This window comes from Dermacentor silvarum, chromosome 6 (assembly GCF_013339745.2).
Source record: "Dermacentor silvarum isolate Dsil-2018 chromosome 6, BIME_Dsil_1.4, whole genome shotgun sequence".
NCBI lineage: Eukaryota > Metazoa > Arthropoda > Arachnida > Ixodida > Ixodidae > Dermacentor > Dermacentor silvarum.
In genome coordinates this window covers 45,561,943-45,571,965 of record NC_051159.1, presented here as the reverse complement: position 1 = coordinate 45,571,965, position 10,023 = coordinate 45,561,943, and the positions used below count along the sequence as shown (strand labels likewise).

Here is a 10,023-nt window from a genome sequence, read left to right as displayed (position 1 = left end):
CGTTCTTTAACGTGCACTACAACACAAGCACACGGGCGTTTTTGCATTTCGCCTCCATCGAAATGCGGCCGCCATGCCTGGGATTCGAACTAGCGATCTCGCGCTCAGCAGCGCAACGCCTTCGCTGACTGAGCCACCGCGGCGACCCAGCTAGCACAAAAGAGATATAATCATTCTTATTCACGGATATTTCGTTTTGACCGTCAAAAATCTAGATTGAAGAAGTCAACATCGAGAAGGATTCAATTGGGATGGAAAAATCTTGCTATAAGGCGGATTTTAGAAGACGTTTAAAATCGCTTGTTCTAGCAGCCTACAATTATTGTTTTTTTTTTTTTTTTTTTTCTTTGTTCTGCTTTTTGGCGGGAAAAACGGACGTTGGTTTTTGCTTTTGCTTCGCCCTGTTAGAAGAGAGTGCAATCAACCCAGGCGCGGGTGTTTGCATTGTGGTGAGTGAGCACTGAAGGGGCAGCCGCTTGCTCTTTATGCTCATAATGAAGTCGACAATAAAGAAGAAAAGTTACGCTGACCTTGCAGACAGTCAGAAGAGGCGTAGAGTTAATGACGAACCGATATCTGCCAGTCCTGTTGCCACGAGTACCGTCCAATAAGTATCATGGTAGGTTAATGAAAGTAGTAACCATGCTTCTAGTGAAGTATCCTCGCCACATGAGGATGCTCAATCCAAGGACAGTTTTCACGAAAGTGACCTTGCCTTGAAAGGAGAAAATGAAGAAGCACATACGCAAGACATTTCTAGAGAATATTTTGTTCCACAAAACGACCCTCCTATGAGCGCGGGCATCGAAGATAGAGTTTCTTTGGACTATGCATCATAATCTGCAGAAAATCAGGCAAGTCTTTGTCCACGTAAATGTGTGGAATTTCAAGGATGGCTTGCATCATGGGTTACAAGTCACCAAATTCCGCTTGTCGCAGTTTCTGAACTTCTCCGGAAACTAAGCACCACTTTCGGCGTTGATTTTGTCATCGACGCGAGGACATTGTTGAACAGTCCTCGATACACTTCAACGCGATCTGTCCCTCCTGGCGAATATTGCCAATTTTCTTTGAAAGAAAATTTAGAACGCATGATTTCTGTGTTCCTGAGTGCCTGTCGAGGGTAGATCCCTTGACAACGCTCAGAGAACTTTAAATGACAATGTCAGCCAAGTTGGACTAACGGTTCAAACTGTAAAATGTTTTGTTTGTCGCAGTTTTCGTTTTGTCTGTTTGGTTAACCTGTTTTACTTTGACCGAAAGAAAGAAAAAGACACCGTAGTCTAGTTGCTAGAGAACCGGCTGCTGTGCCCCACGGCAGAGGTTCGATTCCATTACAGTTTGCACATCACTTTTTTGTATTATAAAGCGAGTTAGGAACCTACCTACCTACCGCAAAGTGCCGAGAATGAGGCATTAAAAAGTTCGACTTTTGTTATTTCAAATTATCTTTGTAAGGTGGCGCTAGCAGTATGGTAGCAGCCGCATTTTGTATTTTCTTAGTTAAATTAGCTAGTATTTCTGTGCTTCAGGTACCGAGTACGAAGCCACACTGAGTATTTTTCTGCATTGCACCAGCGTGTGTCGCAAGAGGATGCAGCGCCGCGACGTATCATAGCGGCTACCTGACAAAGCGAGGAGTGGCGCGACGGCTCATCGGCGTCATCGCTTGCGCCGACGCAGTCTGAGCAGCCGAGCTGACTGCGCGTTGGTCTTTATTCTATGACTGCGCTCTCCGCGCAGCTTCCCTCCAGATTGCGTAACTTTTGAACCCGCCGTTACACTCACCGTTATTTTTGTCAGGACCAGCCGTTAAGTTCCTGACGCGTATTCGTTCATGAACTGCGGAGCGCCAGACTGCCTTCCACATCTTCTTTGCTCACGTAAGTAGTCACTGCCACTTTAACACCTGTCGTGTTTAATTATTTACGGTTTTCAGGCGGGAGTTTTAGGTGGAACTTTTAGGCGGTAATGAAGTTTTGCAATGAAAGCGCCTTGATTTGAACTGGAATCTCTAATATTGTTTAAGAGGCATGTTTACGTCTGCGTACGTTTCTTTTATTGTGTGCGTATTCAGGTTTGCCAAAGCTGTCTAAAATTACCTCTGTGACGTTTCGTTGACCATTGATCGTTAGGAGGACGATGACATTCCCGTTTGGCGCAGAATGATGAGACGTGCTACGATCTTCGCGTAGCCACAGCATTCTTCCGTCAACGCTCTTGTGCGAGATCACTCGTGTGTTTTTCCGAGCGTGAAAGATGCCCACGAATACACGCAACATTGCCGAACGACTGGCCGCTCGAGGCAGTTTGCGTGTATTGGCAGGCTTGTTTCACATTTGGTAAAACACTTTATGTAGCTCATATTGAGAAACAGAAAGCGGTATCAGGGGTTTCTCATGTTGCTTTACAATCTTCTCATTGACACTTTTCATCTAACTATAGTAATTGAGAAGTTAATCAATTAATTAGAACTAATTATCTAACTAGGCGGAATGCAAAAAGTAATCTGAGTATCTCCACATTACCTTGGTTCTGTCCTGGTACGTGGCACTTGTATATTTTTAGTATGGCTAAAGTTAAATAAAACACCCTGTATGTAGTGCACTGTTGCCTTGTTTTTTGTAACATAATCCGACAGTGTAGCTATTTACAGCATCTTTTTTTAGGATACCTAACATTTTTTGGCTTCAGTCATGCAACAAATAAATTTTGAGGTCGCACTGGCGTTTTCTTTTTGCAAGTCTGTGCAGTAACAAAATTCTGTTAAAAAAAGAAAAATTCCAATATACAGTTGTCACTGCTGTTACATCATAAACATAGATACTCCGAGTTTATCAGCATAACAATAAAGAGTTTTTTTTTGTAACTTACTTTGCAGGCACATACCTACGTGCAAGAGAGAAGGCGCGTGAGGGTGAAGACACCGATCATGTACCCTCTACAGGTGCCGAAAGGGGCAGACGAAAACGCCGCCGCCCAAAGGGCCACCACGAAACTCCTGAACTCCAAGAACCCAGGTAACTGTTATTTCATATTAAAGTCGTACAATATAAATTTTCAGCGTGACACATATACAGTCGTATCTTGATAATTCGAACTCGAAGGAGCCCGAAAGTTTGTTCGAATTAAAGGAAGGACTTATTTCGGAAGTATTCGTGCACCACAGCACGACGTACGAATGTAGTCATTATATATGACGGCGCGCAAGCAGTTGGCGAGTAGGGGCCACGAGACTGCCCACGTCGGCCAACGCTCGCAGAAAACGATGCTGTAGGGAGCGGGCGGCGCCAGCACGGCGGCGCCGGGCGCGCGCGGACACGTCGAAGGTGAGGGAGGAGGGCGTCAGGGAAGCTGATTTGGCTTCAGCTGAGGTGACCCCGTCGCTTCGGTGGCTCCCCTCACTCTCCCTCTCAACTCCCTCGTAGCTCCCCCACCTTCGACTGTCTCCGTGCGCGCCCGCCGCCGGCCCGGCGCCAGCTTAACCCTCGCCCTTTCTTTTCCTGCCGTTGAAGCGAGCGTTGGCTGGACTGGGCCTCCGTCATTGCTTCCCTCTGCGTCGCAGCCGCAGCGTTGAGACATCGACTCGAACACGCGTGTTACGGCGCGACGACGTAACGGCGACCTTGCCATTTGAGAGAGAGAAATTTACGCCGCGGTTCTTTTCCTTTTATTGCGATAGAAATTATATGGGCACTCCAAGCGCATTTTTGCCGCCGTCGTCGTCGCCGTGATATTCCGTATAAAGTGCAACGGCGATGAAATCGTCGCCGCGTGCCATGTGTGGGCTTTAGTGTGTGGGCTCATTTCGGTGTAAGCAATAAATTGCATATGCAAGCACTCTAGATCACAATTGATTTATAAACTGCACGAGCTTAACCTTTAACCCATTGCGTAACTATTAATGTCACCAAGGTCAAAGTTAGTGAAACTGGGTGGAAAATTACGGCTTATGTTCCCACCTTGTGTGTGGATGACTCACTGTTTTTGTCAAAAAAAAAATTCTTTACAAGTGCTTGGCAATGTTATTGTGTGAAGGTTTTCAAACAGGCAAGTCATAGGCGTGCAACATTTTAATGGTTTAATTACAAGCAACTGAAGTTCTTACTGTATATGCTTGAAGCAGCCGTGCTGCAAATAGTCGCTGTTACTCAAGGTTGCACTCGTCTGCTGTCTTTTATTTTTTAAGGAATCGCAATATATTTGCTCAATTTGAAGTATGCGATGTGTTTGATAGACTGGTGTTTAGGTATATACTCAAGCCTGTGCCATTTCTGAATTGGCTATGTGATCTGTCGCAAATAAAATTGGGGTGGTGTAACAATGCTGTCACACTGAAGCTGTGCCTTTGCAGAGCCGCACTTACCTCTTTTCTCGTACAACATTATCAGAAATGCATTATCTATTCCTTTCTTTGAATGCTAATTGGCACCTACTTCGCACATGTTTAGGAGGCTGCTGTCATCTACCAGTCGCCAACTAGTCAAGACAACAGCCTCCTGAAAGCTAGCAAAATAGCCGACACTTACACTGGTTGGCGATTGTACATGCAACACCTTCAGTTAGATGTAAAGTATGTCTTGAAGGCAACAGAAGGGAATTTCACTTGTGATCGGGTAATGTTAGAACCATGTTAATAAAGGTGGAATGCTCGAAAACTGTGTGCTTGGACCAATATATTGTAGTGCTGCCCATTGCCAAGATATATTGCAGTGCTTATTGCCAGTGCATTGAAAAACTATACGTTCACTAAGAAAAGTGTGCTTCAATTAACATACGTTTTACACATGCCTAATGTTTTTGCAGTAAGAAGACCTGCTGAATTAAGGAGCTACAGCCCAGCAGCCTGTTCGAAACCAGGTTTATCAAGGTCGATACTTGTAATGGACGTTACTCGGAGGCACTCATTTAATGTTGATTGCTAGCTTGTCTAGTCGTGTTTACTTGCAATAAAAAATGTTATTGCTGTATGTGTTTCGTGTATTGCACAAGCGCAAACCTGCATGCCACCGGCCGGCGAAACGCCGCACGGGCATGGGGAGAGGGAAGGAAAGGGTGACGAGGGGGGCGCTAGAGGGGAGGGTGAAAGAAAACGGATGTCAAAATCCTGATTGTAGCAGGATTCAATCTGTATTTTTTAAATGCTTCTAATGGTCTTGCAAAATCCCATTTCAAGACAGGATTTTTCGAAACTACTTTAAGCAGGATTCTAGAACTTCTTGCAATAGTCATATCCGCCGCACATTAGCAACGATATACGACCGTTTATCACCTTCTAAACGGACTGCACGGATTTTTTAGTGCGTCTTTCAGACGTTCATTTAGTCTTGGCGAATCGGTATGGAAGCAGTTTTCTATCGCTTTTGTGCTAGCTGGGGAGTAGCGATAGAAGTCGATTAGGCCGCATCAAAGTGCTGGCGATACTGCTCAGCAGGGTCATTCGTACTACTTTGCGCGCTGGTATTTGCGTTCAGACCGCTAAAATATTGTTCATAATTGCATTTGACATGTATTTTTGCCTTAAGAATAAATTCCTTTCATTCCCTTCTTTATTTTATTTTTTTAATGCCACTCGGGGTCTTTTCCGGTCTCGGGCAGGGTTCGGGCCGGTTTAGAGTCGGGCTCGGGCCAGGCTCGGGCCTAAGGTAAAGAGGTGGCGGGCCGGGCCGGGCGGGTAACGCAGATTATTTCCGGGCCCGGGCCCTCCCGGGTTTCGCCATAAAACGTTTGGTCGTTCTCGGGCGGGCAGCCAGATGTAAAATCGGGCCCGCGCCGGGCCCGGATTGAAAAAATGGGCCTGTGCAGTGCTCTAAGAGTGCCTCGCAGTCGTGTGGGCGATCATGAAGTTTCGCCCCTCTCTCTATGGTCGTCCCTTCAAAGTAGTGAGGGATCACCATTCCCTCTCTTGGTTGGCAAGCATGCTCGACCCTTCAGGACGGCTGGTACGGTGGAGCTTGCGGCTACAGGAATTTGACATCACCATCGTTTATAAGTCTGGCCATAAGCATGAAGACGCTGACACGCTTTCCCGCGCACCCATTGATCCTGCCAATCAGGAAACAGAGGATGATGACGGCTTCCTGGGCGCCATTAGTTCGTCGGACTTGAGCAGACGGCAGCGTGAAGACGCTGAGATTCGACCGATCATCGATCATTTAGAGGGCCGCGGCGCAGCCATACCACGCCATCTGTCCCGCTCGTTGATGTGCTTCTGTCTGCGAGACAACGTGCTGTATGAGAAGAATGCCGTGCTTACCTCCTGGTGGTTCCAAGGGACATGCGAGACGGCGTCCTCTTAGCTTGCCATTATGAACTAACATGTGGTCATTTAGGCTTTTCACGAACACTCGCCTAGATAGAGTGAGGGAAATGTACTTTTGGCCCGGCCTTTCGCCAAGCGTCAAACAGTACGTTAAATGCTGTCGTGAATGCCAACGCCGCAAGACACCATCCGTTAAGCCGGCTGGCTTACTTTAGTCAATTGAAGCACCTCACACGCCTTTCGACCAAGTCGGCATGGACATTCTCGGAGCGTTTCCTCTGTCTGTCGACAGCAACAAATGGGTGATCGTCGCGACTGATTATTTAACACGCTATGCTGAGACGCAGGCGATCCCACGAGCCTCAGAGGTAGCGCAATTCTTCATGCGCCACATCGTCTTGCGTCTCGGCGCTCCCTCCACTGTAATAACAGACGGAGGGACAGCATTCACAGCGCAGCTTATGAACGAAGTTTTTGAATTAAGCAACACCAGGTATCGCAAGCCGACCGCGTATCATCCGCAGACCAACGATTTTACCGAGTGACTGAATAAGACGGTCACAGACATGCTCGCAATGTACATCGACGTCCAATACAAAACATGGGATCGGATCTTGCCTTACGTGACCTTCGCGTATAACACCGCCGTGCAAGAGACGACGCGCTTCACGCCCTTTGGCCTTCTCTACGGCCATGAAGTCCGGACGATGCTGGACGCTGTGATGCCGTGTCAAGACACTGACTTATTGAGAACCGACGCCGAGGAATTTGCAGAGCGTGCCGAGGAAGCTCGGCAGCGCGCGCGGCTGCACATCGGCCAGCAGCAGCAGGCAGATGCATCACGCTACAACATCCACCACAGGAGTCCAAATTTGGGTGTGGACCCCCGTTTGCCGTCGTGGCCTCTGTGAAAAGCTCCTGAGTCAGTATTTCGGTCTGTTTAAAGTGCTCTGCCGCGTCAGTGACGTAAACTACGAAGTTGTTCCGTACACAACATCGCAGACACGAGTAGGACACAAAGACAACCGACCTCAGACATAGTTCATGTTGTGCGCATGAAGCCGTACATTGCGCGTCCGTAATTTCTTTCTTTTCGTTTTTTCTACTGATTCCCTTCTTTGTTTCTGCTTTTCATTTATCTTCCCTCGTAGGCGCCGACGCGTCCAGCGCTAGTCACGCGAAATGTCGCGAAAGGAAAGTACCTCCGAAAATGTTGGCTCGAAAATACCTTCCGACATGCGTAGTTAAGTTAAACCAAGTTATGACCTAGCAGGCAACCAAGTTAATACCTAGCAGTAGCAGCCAGTAAGTTTGGCTTTGCCTAAGCTTTGCGCGACAGAATGAAAACTTGCCCAGCTTGCTTCAGCGTTCATTGCCGGCATGAGGTTAATTTTTTTTTTTTTTTGTGCGTGTGTGTACTTTCGCCTTGCGTGCCTTCTTCTACTTCTTCTTCTTACGCCTATTTTTTTAGCATCGAGGTGATGCTTTTGTTCGGAAAGGGGTATATTGCCACCTGTAGGTAGTGGGTCGAGGGCAAGAGTGGGTCGAGCCCTAGAAAAAAAAAAAAAAAGAAGACCACGCGCCTCTTCCCTGCTCGAGGGCCAGCCCCGACGGACGCGTTTTCCAAGAGCCAGCTGCTCTATGGTTTATTAAACCTAGAATACTACTTCTGAATGCTCGGGACAATACGTTACTGTTTTTTTATGGTTAAAGGCTTCCATACATAGTTTACATAACGATAACCAGCGCAGACATGAAAATGGGAACAGTGAGTGAGTACGAACTTTATTGAGGTGCTGAGGAGAAATAAATAAATCAATCCGGTGGCTCCACCCAGGTCGGGGCCGGTAGACAGAGTCCTTCGGCGATGGCCTGGGCCCTCTGGACAGCCTTGAGCTGAACGATGAGCTCTGTACTTCTGAGCGCTGAGTCCCAGGAGGACTGGTCAGGAAAGTCCGTGCCCGCGTTATCGGGGCACAGCCAGAGCATTTGTTCGAAGTTGTTGTATTCGTGGCCACAGTGTAGGCATTCAGTAGGAAGGTCAGGATTGATCCTGCTTAGTGTTGTTGGTGTGATGTATGTCCTAGTCTTCAACTGTCTGTAAGTGACGGCCTGTGCTTTTTTTAGGTTTTGGTGAGGAGGAGGAAAAATTCTTAGCGCTATCCTATGACTTGAAGTGATTTCCTGGTTTGATACGAGCGGGTCTTTGTTGTCTAGATCCCTCCAGGCTGGGTTGAAGCGAGGGGGCGGACCGCAGACGCGGAATGTGAACAAGGCAGCGACGACACGTAAGCACTGCGCGTGGTTTCTCTGTTTTCGTGTCTGCGTTGCTTATAGCTACGTCGAAGGTGCAAATGAAGCTCATGGTTTATTACATGTGACAACACGGTGAATTTGGCTATACTGAAGAGCCACCTGCACCAATATCTTGCTGACAACAAAAACAAGAGAAGAATACCTTGAAAACAAAAATCTAAATAATCGAAACCTTTCAAAATCGCTTAGCTTTAAGGAAGCGTACTACGCACTAAGGACTTGGCATAAAGTGACAAAGGTATTCAGATTGATTGATTGAATGATTGATTGATCGATTGATTGATTGAGTGATTGATTGATTGATTGATTCACATCACACACAGTCGGCGCATGATCTGCGAAAAGCATCAGCAGTCACTACTTGTGCTGAAATAGCTCAATCCGCAGCAAAGCGAATAAAACGTCAACAGCGTGGCAAAGCCACCATGAAAAGATGGTTAAAAAAGATTTGCATCACACTATAGCAGGCCTAACAAACAGCGCTATTGACATCTTGTGCAGCACATTTTTTTTATTGCAAGAAGCCCACGTGTCCTAATTTACTCATTGAAAAGGCTACGCGTCAATTTTCATTGTGTCGGTGTATTTTTTTTTTTTTTTCATTTCTGTGACATCGACTCTGAGGGTTTCATATCCCTCGAATGAGCTTCTTGTTTTCTTTCACGTGGAAGTTTTAATGCCAGGCGGTGGTACGGTGACAGCCGCAGGGCTTGTTTGACAAGAGGGATGTACACTTCGCGCGGCGGCGGCGTTCAAACAAATGTACTGTAGCCGCTCTCGTGCGTGACACAAATTATTGCTTCCGCTCCGTTACAGCCAGGCATCGAAGGTTTGGTTAGGTGGGGTGAGGTAAAAGAAATGCCAACCCAGGAAGCGGCGTAACTACACGCAGAGGCTGGAGTGAATTGGTTCGACTGAGCTGGCCTTACTATTACTATGTGAAGGGTAACAAGCGTATGAAATATGAAGATTTGTATATGGACGTGAATGAAGCGGAACGCATGGACGCGGCAAAGCAGACGAGTTAATAAATATTTACACAGCAATATGCCGCACATCGACACACTCAGAACGAAGACGTGTTGAGGGAGTGGAGGCTCAGCCTTTTTTTTTCTTTTTTTTTGACAAATGTTTCGTGTGTGGCCGGCTTGACTTAGACGAAACGATCCCCAAAAAGTCTCCATCGGATTCACTCAGTGCATCAAATCTGCAGTGACTATGATAAATGTGGCGGACAGTTTTGGTATTCAACAGCATTTTCGCGTTGTGAAAGTTAGACTCCTTAAATAGGCTAGAAAACTTGCCAAAGTTTCAGGATGGCGCGCAGAAATGGCACTTAATAAAACGCATGCAAACTTCTGGCGTTAGGAATAAATGGAGGCAGGTGCTTTCTGTGCTCAACATTGATGAGCTCCATGCAAAGCATAACTTAATTAGTTACGCTC

The 10,023-nt window shown here is 46.8% G+C and overlaps 1 long non-coding RNA gene across 1 annotated transcript; it reads left to right on the top strand.

Moving 5' to 3' along the window:
* The first annotated feature begins 1,574 nt into the window (after nucleotides 1-1,574).
* Nucleotides 1,575-4,903, top strand: LOC125946118 (uncharacterized). Its single transcript, XR_007467416.1, has 3 exons — nucleotides 1,575-1,883; nucleotides 2,882-3,020; nucleotides 4,807-4,903. It is a non-coding gene; the product is annotated as an uncharacterized LOC125946118 (long non-coding RNA).
* The last annotated feature ends 5,120 nt before the right edge of the window (nucleotides 4,904-10,023 follow it).